The sequence below is a fragment of the Agelaius phoeniceus genome, chromosome Z (genome assembly GCF_051311805.1).
Source record: "Agelaius phoeniceus isolate bAgePho1 chromosome Z, bAgePho1.hap1, whole genome shotgun sequence".
NCBI lineage: Eukaryota > Metazoa > Chordata > Aves > Passeriformes > Icteridae > Agelaius > Agelaius phoeniceus.
Window position 1 is genome coordinate 87085252 of NC_135303.1, and position 12220 is coordinate 87097471.

General features: G+C 43.4%; 1 protein-coding gene across 16 annotated transcripts in view; it reads right to left on the reverse strand.

Moving 5' to 3' along the window:
• Positions 1-12220, reverse strand: part of CELF4 (CUGBP Elav-like family member 4) — a 713388-nt gene that overhangs the window by 209660 nt on the left and 491508 nt on the right. The window lies entirely within an intron of this gene.

The following is a 12220-nucleotide window of genomic DNA, read 5'->3' on the forward strand; positions in this document are numbered from 1 at the left end:
TACTTTTTTTTTTTGTTTTGGTTTTTGTTTTTTGTTTGTTTTTTTCCCTCACTCTCTGTCCTGCCACCTCTGAAATTTCTAAAACTTTTTTTGTCTATGATGAAAATTAAATAAACAAATAAATAAACCCCCAGAACTCAAAGATTTCTTATTAAAGTTCTGAACATATGCTACTTATGAAAAAAAAAATCCAAGTGAAATTGGCTGATAAAGTAAGAATCCCACAAAGGGCTGTTCTTCCAATCATCCGGTATTTCTCCTGTAATTTCCTCAGAGATTGTGGAATGATTTTCCAGATGTCTCTGTTCCTTCCAGGTGGCGTGTTCAACATGATTTGGAACAAGGCCAATCTTAGGCTTCTTCTTATTCAGGGGAGATGATACTGTGCAAGGTACATATCTGTACATACTTCCACATTTTTGGAAACACAAATGTGTGTTTCTTTCAGTGTGCAAGTAAGGGACAACCCAGAGGACAGGTGACTTTTTTTGAAGCTGTCAAAACAGCCCTGTCTGAGAAAACCTGCATTTCTGGTCAGTAAGAAGAAAACCAAGGACAGCTTTGGCTATGGGAGCATTTTTAAGGGGTCGGTATGTGGTACAGTTTCCTACTGCTCTTTAAGTTGACTCACATATATCTTGCTTAGCCTCAAAGCTGCTTTGGTTCCCTCCCAAATGCTATGGCTCCTTGTTTGCCTGTTGAACCTGAGCTAGCTGCAGAAATGGGCAGCCCTGGAATTAGGGCTGCAGGGAGTGGGGCTTTCTCTGGGGCAAATTAAACAATAAGTTTGGCTCAGTACATTGGATAAAGCCAAAAACCATTCTAAAGAGCAGAAAGCCTGTGGCAACCTGGCTGATTCTTTAATGGCCAAGTCTGCTCTGCTTTTCACCCCACACTCTTTTCACCCTGAAAATTTAACTGCTTCGCTGTCAGTGAGAACCATCTTCATTTTTGGGACTGACTCATGTCTCTGCTCTGCATTGTCAGAGAGATCAGGCAGGTCAGCACTATCAATGACTGATCCCTGCCATGGTTGGATATGGCAGTGTAAATACCATGGATGGATTAAGAGCCTGTGATTTTTACATGACAAGGAAGATCCTTGCTGGGAGGGCGGGCAGAGCTGGATTTTGGCTGTGGCAGAGAGATCTGGGCACTGCCCTTGAACAAGGTTTTTGTTTTGCGTCCTCCCAGCACTGATGTCAGAATGACCAGTAATGACCTATTGGGTTTTGAGATGAAAGAAGAAGGAAAGGCATTTCCCCCGTCCATATTGGCCCCTGTGATATATTTAAATACCTCCAGCATATCTGCATGACAAGCTAAGCATAAGTGAGGGACCTTGGGTTTGCATTGCTTCAGCTCTGCAGTTTACTGCTGCAATTCCCTCAGCTCAAACTCCATGTACATGTTTCTGCCATTTTCACTCATGTTTTTTCAATAAAAATCCAGCCTTTTAATGGAGGAGTTTTTTTCCCAGACAAGTGCCTCAATGTTGTTGGAGAGACATTTCCCTTCCTCCAGAAAATAAATGTGATTTTGAGAAAAATGTCTTAATCTTATGCTGTCAAAAAGACCCTGCTTTAATTGAAAATTTGTATCACTTGTGGAAAGTGTAATACACATCATCTATCTGTGCTCACCTCAGCTCTTTCTCCAGAAATGTCCTATAAGGCAGTTTGTCTGCTTCCATGTATGAACACAGGTAATTTTCAAAGAAAAACAAGAAAATTAAGAATGAGGTAAGCTTTAGGAATTCCTGAATTGGGGTCAAGGTGCAGTTTTTCTGCTAAACTTCTCTTCTAAGAACAAATCTGAGGAACAAGGAGGAATTTTTTCTTAGCTCAGGCTCACAAGACTTTCCCTCTCACTAACCATGTGAACATCACAATGATATGCTACAATATTAACATTTTACATGTTTTGCCCTTTTTATGATAACCCTTTCTTCTCTGCTTCCCTACAGCTTTGCCTGCATTTCACACATTTCTAGCACATTTCTAGTGCAATAGTCTGTACTTCCTTCAACAGTCAAAGCCAATTCAAACATATACAGATATATTTCAATACTGTAAAAAGAAATTGGGATAATTTCCACTTGGTGTCCTTTGCACTGGGAAAGATGTTGCAAGCAACATTTTGCCTTGAACTGCTTTCATTTGGACAACAGAATTTCCCAACAGAGTGTGGGATCCACCTTCTCTAGCTGAGGATGTCTAAAAGGTGGATTTCCAAGCCCATCATCCTAAGGCCCTAAGGTTTCTTTTTTTTTTTTTTTTTTTTTGATATATAAACACATCTGATATATAAACACATCCTGAGGGCAATTCATCTGGCATTTCTTACAAATTTGTCTTTGGCTGCAATGAAATTACCTCTGGAGGCACCTGATATTGTGTATTCATTATAAAAAAAGGCCTGGAATGCCTAACCCAAATTAGACACCTGACTTTTGGGACACCTAAGGCAAGGAAGATGGACCTTGTCCTGACTGGAATGGCAGAAAGTGCCCTCAAGCCCTTTTATAGACAAATGATCATCCCTCTATCTGGTGCCCTGGTATTTGCTGTCTCCTGGACATTGTTCATGGGCAGATGGGACCCTGTCTTTAATCTGAGAGCAGTGGGGAGAAGAAACCCACAGGATGTCACTTGCAATGCATAAATTGCTTAGAAGTGCTGCTGAAGGGCCAGAAAGTTTGGAGAGTCGTTTCTAGCAAGCCATCAAAGAGAGCACTGGAAACCAAACTATATTTGTTGCTAAACACCTCTCTTTCATTTGCACCTCAGGTTTATTTCCCCAGAGCTCCCAGCCGCCGGGTTCTAATTTTGGATACGTGACTATCTTTTAGTGAGACGGTCACCAAGAACATGAGATTGACAATAAGTTTTTGGATGTGGGAATCAGTGACAAATTACTTTTTGAAAGTAATTTGAGCAGCTCTGAGTAGCTGATGGATTCAGGCCACAAACACTTTCACCTAAATCAAGACAACTTCCAAAACAAATTCACCAGCCAGGAAGAAATGAAGGGATGGTTCTGGAGGGATGATTGGGTCACTGAACATAGTTATACTCCTTAGAGACAGAAAAACATAAGAAGAAGGATAAGCAGGGAGACCTGATATGGTTCAGGGAGGAGAAGGGTGTAGAGGGGTGTGCTGAGAACACCTGAGGTACCCTAAGGTGTTGAGATCCTAAAAGAAAGCAAAAAGGGAGTCCGGAAAGATGAGGGAAGGCAGAAGAAAGCATGGTGAGTTTGGCATACGTGATCTCAGCTGATCCTGCTGTGAGTCTGGAAACAAGACTCAGCCTGGACAGTTTCAGCTGTGGCTCTGGTGCAGAGCTTCCCTTGTCCCGCTGGAGAAGGGCAGAAAGAGCAATGGCCCGCACTTCCACCCTGGCATTTACTCCTCAAGAACCCCTCAAGCCTTCTGTCCCAAGACAGGAATAAAATCTGCTATTTTCCTCCTCCTTTCACAGAGAGGAGGAGCAACCTTGTGAAAGCAGACCCCTTCATGAGAGGATCCCATGTTTTGAGGGTGATGAGGCCATTTTCTCTCTCAAGGGCACCCTGTGCTGCCCTGATCCTGCTCCCAGGCACAGGGTTCATGGCAAGCCCTCCCAAATGGAGCAAGGACAGACTGGACAGTGCAGGAGCTCTTTGGAAAGCACTGCTGATCTCATGTGTCGCTGCCCAGCAGGAGAGGGCTGTCTCTTGGCAGGACCTCTGTGGCTACATCTACATTACTCTGAAAGGGCACCATCTGGAGCAGCAGGAAACATGGCACACTCCAGCTCCCGCTGCCTGCCTGCCTGTGGAGAGTTTGTTTGGGCCTGCCTGGTGACATGCTGGCCCACCAGGAGTCCCTGGGCATGTGAGGTCTTGTGCAGTGGGAGTGGAGTGTACTTGACACACCTTGGGCCGCTCCTGCAGGCTCATTATCTGCACAGAGGGTGATTTCCTGGTCTCCAGCTCTCAGGGCCACCCTGAACAGCCAGTGTAGACATTTGACACCAAGCGTTATTCAGTCCCACCTGTTCACAAGCAGTTCTTTCTTCTCTTGGACAAGAAAGCATTTTACATCTCTGTCGACCTGGGTCATTCCTCCCTCCTTCCCTCCACCCAACTATGCAAAACTGCACACAACATCAGAGACGGAAAAGCTGATTTACCATAACCAAGCAGAGTGTGGATACATTGCATAAAATATGCTGTTTGTGACAGAGGGAGCCATCCAGCCAATTTGATAGCTCTGCTCCCAGAGGATTAAAATACCTCCTTCATCTCAGCAGAGAGTCCGTGTATGTAAAGAACCTGAATTAAAATCTACCTTTTGCTCCAGTGCCTTCAAAACACTGCTGCCTCTCATGGGCAAAGCCAGACATAATCCTGGATTCGGTTCCCTCCCAGTATTGTTCAGTTATCTTGCCTTGCTTGTTTGCTCCACTTGTTGTGTACCCCTGGCACAAGGATAATTAGAATCTCTAGGGGAGGAGAGCATCTTCCCTGTTGTAATGAGTAGACCTGGTGCTCCCAGGCAGTCACCAGCCACTCTCATGGGTTTGTGGTGGTCCCCTGACCGTGGCACATGAACACATCCCCATCTTTAGCAACCAGGGTAGCTCACAGTGAGACCTTTCTTTTAAATAGACACTGTTAGGTGAGGTAAATAAACCTCATCTTAATTTGCTGGACCAAGGTAACCCAGGTAGTCTGTGACAGAATAAGACACAGTTTACACCAGCAATCTCCCCAGCCATGGGTTCATGCCCCTAATGTGAAACTAAAATACAGCAAGGGCTACCAAAAAGGAGACATCACCTTTGTCTCAGCCATCTTTTGAACTACAAATTGAAGGAGGTGGGATAAACGCTTTAGGGGAGAGTCACTGCCTGCTTGCCCTGATTTTACATTTTGTTTTAGACAGACAGTCTTGGCCATTGTCAATGGTAGAACATCAGGCAAGACTGATGTGCTTGCAATATGGTCATTCTTGTGTTCCTCCCTCTCCCTTGGATTAGCCACTTAGGGACAGCTTTTTAGTAGAAACATTGTTCCTAACTTTCTTTATCAAGGTCACATTGGAAGTCTGTGAAAGGACTGAGAATTAAATCCAAATTTCTCAAGTGAAATCTCTACACATTGTACTGTCCACTCCCTGATTCATGGCTGCTACAACTACTTTCAACTGCAGACTATCAAACTTTTTCAGGAGCTGTGTCTGATTAGTTGATAGTGTTTTTGAAAAAAAAAAAAAAAGAAAGGGGAACATGTCAAATAAATTCAAACAATAAATAAGCCAGCTGAAATCGAGGTCTGCTCATGGATATTCAGTAAGCTGCAAAAGAATCAAAATCTGTTGGATAAATTATTCATTGCAAATTATTTGTTCATCTTGACAGTCATAAAATTATGCAATCCATTAAAAATAAAATAAAAAAAAAGTCCAGCCACAGTATTTGACTCTAGTCCTGTGCTATAGAGAAGAATCCACTGTGTTGGCATTTTGGATGATGAGCCTGTCCCCCCACTGATGGGATCTGTGGGTGTCCAGCACCCTTTAATTCAGCCTGGGAGATGGACTCCCATACAGACGGCCACTGACTGCCTCTGGGAGGGGTGGTTTTGTTTGCTCTTAGGGGATTTGAGGAAATTCCTTCATATTTCTCTCCATACTTCAGTAGCAATGAGAAGGTGTGGAGATCACTCCTCTCACATAGCTCAAATTCCAAAGCCGTACAAATCCACTTCACTTTGTGCCAGTGGTTGTGTTCAAAGTAGGCTGTGTTGCCACTCCTCCTGCTTTGACCTCTCTGTGTCCCTTTCTGCTGTTGGGCATTACTGTCACTATCAGTGGTCCTGTTTTATAGGGAATCCTTGGATATCTGTTCCAAGAGACAAAAGGAAGAGAAGACTGTGCTGCTGGACTTCCCCCGTTTCTGTCCTCCTCTCTCAAATACACACCTGGCACCTTTTCCCTGCACAACACAATAAATCTGTCCCCACACAAGGGAGGGGCACGGAGCTATTCAGGTAACTTGTGGCTGGGCACTTTCCTTGTGCCCACTCGGCACTGCCAGGTGTGGAGGGATTGGACTCGTGTTGATAAGCATGGAGGCCATGTCAGCTGTCACTTGGCTGCTATTCATCCTACATCTTACAGCCCAAATCACTGAAAATACCCTTTATTTTCAAAATGAAAAATACAGCAGAGCCCTTATCAACATGCAGCAAGGTGTGCCAGAGGAATGCAGGGTCCAGTGCAGCCAGTCCCATGTGGCTCTTATAGCCCACATACGGACTGAAACAAGTGGAGATGCCTTTGGTTACTTCTACACACACCAACATTCACATGAATACTTGTATATGTGTGTGTGCATATGTACAAAGACCAGTGTGGTCTGATTAGTATTAGAAGCAGTGGCAGACTTCAGAGAGTAAAAAGCCCTGGTTCAAAGGCAGAGAGAAAATAAGTTCTATCCAGCATCTTACACACCACCTTCATCACCATGGTATTTATTTTTCCCTCTGAAATTTTCTTCTTTTCAAGGTTTGATCTGAGGCCAGGTTTTCTAATGAGTTTAGTGAAGGGATCAAAGGATCTAACCATCTGCCTAAAGAAAACAATAGTATTTCCAATTGAATGATGGTATCTGGCAGGGAAAGTAGATTGCTGGGCTCCTTAGCTACATCATAGAAGAGACATGGGAAGCGCAACTGAGAAGGAAACCTTATCTAACCAGATGCTAGAGAAATTTCAAGCCTTCCCAAAGCCTACCAATTACTTTATTTTGGTAGCAAAAAGGGAGAAGAGGAGAGGAGAGGAGAGGAGAGGAGAGGAGAGGAGAGGAGAGGAGAGGAGAGGAGAGGAGAGGAGAGGAGAGGAGAGGAGAGGAGAGGAGAGGAGAGGAGAGGAGAGGAGAGGAGAGGAGAGGAGAGGAGAGGAGAGGAGAGGAGAGGAGAGGAGAGGAGAGGAGAGGAGAGGAGAGGAGAGGAGAGGAGAGGAGAGGAGAGGAGAGGAGAGGAGAGGAGAGGAGAGGAGAGGAAAGGAAAGGAAAGGAAAGGAAAGGAAAGGAAAGGAAAGGAAAGGAAAGGAAAGGAAAGGAAAGGAAAGGAAAGGAAAGGAAAGGAAAGGAAAGGAAAGGAAAGGAAAGGAAAGGAAAGGAAAGGAAAGGAAAGGAAAGGAAAGGAAAGGAAAGGAAAGGAAAGGAAAGGAAAGGAAAGGAAAGGAAAGGAAAGGAAAGGAAAGGAAAGGAAAGGAAAGGAAAGGAAAGGAAAGGAAAGGAAAGGAAAAAGAGCACTGTCATGTGAGAGAGAAGAACTAGATATATTTATCCTCTCCTGGAAGGAGCCCCAGCAGTGCAAGAGGACAGGCACTAGTCAGACAGACCAAGATTATTGGGATGAACTTATGTATGTCCAAGGCAGATTCTCTCCTCCTCCATTTGTTCAATCTGTTGACAGATCCCATTAAATGAACAGTGAACTAACTGGTTTGCAGAACCCTGTTGCAAGGGAGTGGATGCTTACACAGCTCTGCTTTCCAGTTGTCCCTCCTTGGGCAGGGGGGTGTAGGAACAATTTAGTGTTTGCTCAGACTTAGCAGCTGGATATTTAAAAGAGGGAGAATAATTTCAAATTTGCAGCTTAAGACCCTGGAAACTGTTTGGACTTCCAAAAGTCACAGAACACACTCTTCTATCAGTGTTTAATATATCTGAGAATAAGCAGAAAGACTAAAAAATTACCAGTCTATTTTATTAGTCTTGGCATGTAAATGAATGTCCTCAAGACCATCAGTCCTAAGATAGGAAGAAGGATTTAAAATAGATTTAGACTGCTAAAGAGATGGCCATTCCTCTGTCATGGACTTCTGTACAGCTGTGGAGTTTTGCTGCCCACCTCAGCATTGATCCAGAATCGGTGTGACCATATCAGAGAACATGTCCAAAAAAAAAAAAGCACACAGAAATCTCAGACAAATGTACAGCAGCTCAGATTCTATCTCTACACAGAAATGAAGAAAGTCTCTAGGGGAAAATGTGGATGTGTGGTGATTTTTCCTAAAGGGAGATGATGATGTTTTTCCTGTCTCCTTTCTGGCTGCTTTTGAAAAGACCACCAGTCACAGATTCATCTGAGCCCTTTCTCCACAAGACACTGAGACAGAGGAGGTTGGGTCCCAGCCCTAGACATTAGAGATGCAACCTTTACAACCACCTCTTTTTAAAAGGAGAATACTCCATGTTAGCAAAATATTTGTATTTTTTAATGTTGGCATTGTCCTCTTCCTCCTAGGCAATTTACAGGTATAGAAGGGCATATGAGCTAAGCAGGGACTGAGGGAAGGGGGAGACTCCAAATCCACAGCCCTGGAGAACAAGCTAAGCAAAGAGGGACTTCTCAGGGCTTTAATGCAGCATCCTCTTCCTGACTAGCTACTTGGCATTCCAGCAGGGTGGGTTAATCCTTTGCCTTTGATGAATCTTTAATCTTGGCACCTTGTGGCTGAAGCCGGCACTAACTAGCAGATCCTGGCGATCAAAGTCATGCACTTAAATATTTCATTTATAAATAAAAAGTAATAAAATAAAAAATAAAGACTTGTCTTCATAATAGCAATAAGGCAACTCCAGAGGGGTTGTTAGTGCCAATTAATCACACTCTTGGGACTGAAGTGTAGCTCCACTGCTCCTTGTAACTCTAATTGCCCTATGGGTGCAATTATCCATACCCCCCTCTTCCTCTCCCTGTCCAGTCAGACCTTATGGCTTAATTCCATTGTAGGCATTCTAGTTTTTAACCTCTGTTGCTCTACTCCACCCTCCTGATGATCCAGGCTGGGAATGGAGAGTGATGAGAGTAATTCTCCTCCTCTTGTGCATGTTGACTCTGGGCAGCTGCAATGCAGGTGTATTCATACCTGCTTCCCTGTGCACGGGTCCTGGCTGCCTGTGGGGATCCTCAGGGGCAGCCTTGTGCTGCAGAAGAAAATTCGTGAGCATTATCTTTGTGGACAGGCTCTGCAGCTCATGTCCATGAAGGCACATAATTCTCACTTCCTACTCAGTACCTCAAACTTCCCACTGATGGAACCTCTACTCAGATCTTGGGTGCTGGACCTGAGCCATGAAATTTTGAGCATGGAAAGGAGCCTCTTTCCACTGCTATTTGTGCTACTTTGAACATTTGGAAAATGCTAGAACTAATCCTGTTAAAGACACTTACCCTTTTTTTTTTTCATTATCTACTATTTAAGCATTTCCCAATTTGAGGCTTGGACCTGACCCACAACACAACTAAACCTATGGATAAATGGAGGCATGTGCAACAGTGATGTGTGACTGGCAGGAACAGGGGCAAGGAGAACACATCCATTGACTTTTTGGGACTATTTATATGTTCTGCAGAAAAGGTTTAGACCACCTGACTGGGTCCCATTAAAAAGGAATTTCTCTGGATCCATTTTAAGCATGCTGGCTGATAATTTTTTTCGATGTCCCTCAGCTGTTACACTGGGAGAGGCAGTGAATGACTATTCTCTGTTCATCTTCCCTGAGACACTCAGTTTTACATACACCTGTCATAATCCAGTTTTATTGGGAGAGACTAAAGGTACCAGTTAGCTCCAGAAAATTGAAATTAAGCATTTATTTAATCACTGTCTATGGACTAGAAATATGGGAATATAGGGTCCTTTATTTTAGCAGATGGGAGGTAGAAAGCACCAAATCCTAGAAGACAAAGTCTGAGATGTAAAGAAGAAAGAAGTTGCCCCTTTTTAGAGTAATTAACTATTAGAAATCTTTACCAAGGACTATGGAATATAACCTCTCACTAGCTACTTTAAAATGGGATTGGGTATTTTTCTGAAATATGTATTTTACTTTGACAATAGCTCTTGGACTTGAAATGGAAATAATTCAGAGGAGTCTGAAGGCCTGTTATATAGTGTAGCTCAGATTGTCACACCAGTCTCTACTGGGCTTAAAATGCATGAATTATTGAAGTCTGATACTGAGTCTCCAAGGCAAAGGTTGCTTTTGCTGGAAGGCTGAAGCATTTTAAAGGTTCACTTGTAACTTCTTGTGATGTTCATCACCTGCCATAGTGGAAGACCAAAGCTTTGAATTCAGGTCTTACAGAAAAAAATTAAAAAATCAAGGACTGGATTCTTATTATACATACTTTGTGGCTGATCTGAAGTTTGTCACCCTGCTCTGCCTAACCATGTGAATTGAGATCTGCAAAAGACCTGTCATACTGCAGGGCCAGAGCTCTGAATTCCTTAAAGAAAACTAGTCTGTAGCAATAAAGTTTTCCTCATATTTTTGTTCACTAAAATATACTCAGCTAGTAAAAAGGAGCAGAGCTCCCTTTCCTTCATGTGAGCTATAGCAATTTTCCTCATCTGAGAATGTGTCTCATTTCACCTCTCCCTTCACTGACACTGATGGCATCACCTCTTGAGAGAATAAGAATGCTAATTTAATTCCCATCACCAATTCACTCCTTACTTTCACTGCTAAGACAACTAAGAATTACTGCTGACCACACACACATACACACAGAGATTTGCAGAGAATTGCTGCAGCTCTGCAGTGAAAATGCTCTAACTCTCATAAAAATCAGAGATCAAACTGTTCCTATGCCTTGTCCTTCCCTCCAGCATTTAAGGCCTGGAAAGCTTGCTGCTTGTGTTGTAATCTTACCCAGCTACAGGGTGTGTAACTGCATTGCTTATTCCTCCCCTGTGGAATGTAGACCTCCATGCCTCACATGAGCCAGAGCCTTGTATGAGTTATACAGCTATTATGTTATAAGTGGGACTGATGTATTACAGAATGCTGCCATACATCCTATGAATGGCACTCGGGCTCCATTTTTTTCTCCTTGTAGTAAATTCTGCACTTTTTTTTTTTTTGGAAGTGGACAGCTTCACAAGGGTGCAAAAATCTGGCACCTGGGAGTGGCTTGGGTAGAATTCAGGGCTTGCAGGGTCAGGTGCTACTCACCTGAGCACCTCACTTCCCCTCAGTGGCAGGATTTGTGTTGACATGATGACCAGCCCCAGCTGAAAATCTTCTGTCTTGTCCAGCCAAGTGATTCTTCCATTCCTTCACACATTAGTCCACTGCCTGAACTGCTCTCACCATGATAATATTTTCCCTTGTTCTGAATTTACTCTTACCTCAGCCCCTCACTACCATTCATTCTTTTCTGCCCATTGACAGATTTGCAGGCATCTGCCCTTTTTGAAACACTCTCCTGCACAGGAGCAAGGCGCAGCGTGTTGTTCACATACAGTGGCTTTTTTTTTACAGGGTGATTTTGATAAAAGAGATATTTTTCAGGATCAAACATTTCTGATCTTCACTGGATATGCATATTTCTGGGCTGCAGTCCCATTCTGCTCTCAGTTCTTTAGAACAGGAAGAAACACAAAGCCCAGGGTACCTACAGGTAGGGACTTCAAATCTCTATCCGGATATGAATTAGATTCTTCTCTTCTTTTAATAATCAAAATTGAAGCACAACACGATCCTTTCCATGACAATTTCATTCTCTTGGAACTGTTCTCATATGAAGTTTGGGGTTTTCTTGAGTTTACAGCTAAATACCAGGGTAGGAGTTGGAGTGGAGTTTGCAGATGTTAAAGGTAGTTGAATGCACTTTTTCTCCTTTCCCAAATTTTGAAACTGGCACAAAGGCTTAGTACTGGACTTTGTCCAGTCCTTTCTGTCTGTCAGCTAAACCAAAAGAAAGCACAGACCCAGACACTGTGCTGGGGCCATACCGATTGTTATGAGCCAGGCATCCTTTCCAGGGATGCCTGTTTCACTCTCTCTGTTCTGGTTGGAAGGGAGTTTAGATAACTGGATAAAAGCTGTACTACGTCTCATGTCCTGTGGGCCAGAAAATGGGCCTTGGCTGGTTTAATTTGCTAGAGTAGATATATGTTTTAAGATTGCATCATGTGGTTGTGATAACAGGACAGTGAGACATGAAAGTTTAAAGATAACAGTATCTTCCCTGCTAACAGCCCGCTGTGGCTCTCCTGTATCTTGCAGTTCACTTTTCTATTCCTTTGCTGTATCTTCCCTCCTTCCCAAAACCTGGTTAACATGCACTGTGTGGCTTCTTACTGGATGCCTGGAAATGGATTTGGAAAAAGCTGGGTTCTTTCCTCAGAGGAACTGTGGGGCTTGGGTGTGTT